The sequence below is a fragment of the Chlorocebus sabaeus genome, chromosome 2 (assembly GCF_047675955.1).
Source record: "Chlorocebus sabaeus isolate Y175 chromosome 2, mChlSab1.0.hap1, whole genome shotgun sequence".
NCBI classification, from domain to species: Eukaryota; Metazoa; Chordata; class Mammalia; order Primates; family Cercopithecidae; genus Chlorocebus; species Chlorocebus sabaeus.
In genome coordinates this window covers 40,518,124-40,519,675 of record NC_132905.1, presented here as the reverse complement: position 1 = coordinate 40,519,675, position 1,552 = coordinate 40,518,124, and positions in this window count along the sequence as shown.

Sequence of the window (1,552 nt, the reverse complement as noted above, 5' to 3'; positions counted from 1 at the left end):
ACAAACTCCTGATGTACGTGGTGGGCTCCTGATGTACAAAATCCTGGTGCTCAAGGGACTGGGAGGTGGAGCATCTTTATTTTCATAAGAAACTTTCCCCAGGACCTTGGTGGAACGCTTTTAGGATGGGGAACTTTAAGGCAAACAAGAGGGAGTAGTAGGGGGACTACGGGAAGGTGGAAGGGACAGGCCCCCAGCCCTATTCTGAACCCTTGCTTTGGAGCCAGAATGCCACCTCCCTCCAGGGACAGAACCCCAACCCCCCTCTTAGAAACCTGACCTCTCCTCCTTTGACCTCCTTCCCCATTATCCTTCTTGGAGAAACTCAAGCAGAAGGACAGAGGAGCCTCAGACTTGGATCCCAGCTTCTGAGAATACAAGGGAGATGCTGCTTGGCCACACCCCAGGTTCGTCTGCAGCACAGAACCTAGCAGATAATCAACAAGCAGGGTCCGCCGTCACCCACTCTCAGGGGGCACTTCCTAGGGAAGCAGGGACAAGGGACACCAGAGTGTTTCTCAGACAACCAACATTACTTAAGATTCAGGGAAAACTATTTGAGGGTTATTTTTATATTAAGATAATCATGGATGTATTATAGAGTGGAAAATTCCTATCATCTTTCATTACAGTAGATTTTGAAGAAATTTTGCCAAGCTCTTATAAACTACACCCCTCAACTCCAAAGAGTACGTATTTTACTCCTCCGACACCACTGAGGAAGCCTCACTGGAAAATCTGGGCAGGTATGATTGCTAGATGGAAGAACTCACAGACAGTGGTGACTTCTGGGGCAGGGAGGACAATGACGGGGATTTCCAGGCTCACACTACACAGTGCTGAGTCTTTTTCCTGTGTAACAGGAAACAGACAAAAAGAAAAACCCTAATCAAATTAAATACATGTGTTTTCAGAGGGAAAAAACAAGAGAGTGGCTGGATGAGGGTGTGTGGGAGCCTGAGTGCAGGTGAATTCTGGGACGCTCTCGGCGGGAGGACCCCTGCACTCTGAGTCTGCGGGGCAGATGTTTGCCCAGGACGGGCTCACTCGGGTGAATGGGGGCCCTCCAGGATTTCTGGAGCAGATAGTGTGGGAAGAGCAGGGATATTGGAGTCCGAGACCTGTGACCTGGCTGTGAAGGCGTAGGCAAGCCGTTCTAAGCCCAAGTCCCCATGTCTGAGGTAGCCCCAACACGGTCTGCAGAGGGTACTGTTAGGTGAGAGCTATGTAGATTACATGGCAGGTGCATTCCGGGTCCTCAGTAAGTACCACTCTTCCCCAGTGCAGCGCAGTAGAAAAATATCTTTCAACATTGGCAGCAGTGGGAAACGGTAAAAGAAGGACGAGGGCCAAGAGGCCCAGAAGCCAGGGCACTGATTTGACACCAAGCTACACGAAGGACGGCCACCGGCACAACAGCAGCAGCAGGCCTCTCGGAGCCGTGAACATGATCTCCCTCCAGGACTGACGGAGGCAGCCGGGCCTCTGACGTGTGATTACACAGGAAGAGAGAGGCCTTTTCAACCTAGTGTTTAAAGACACAACAGCCGGG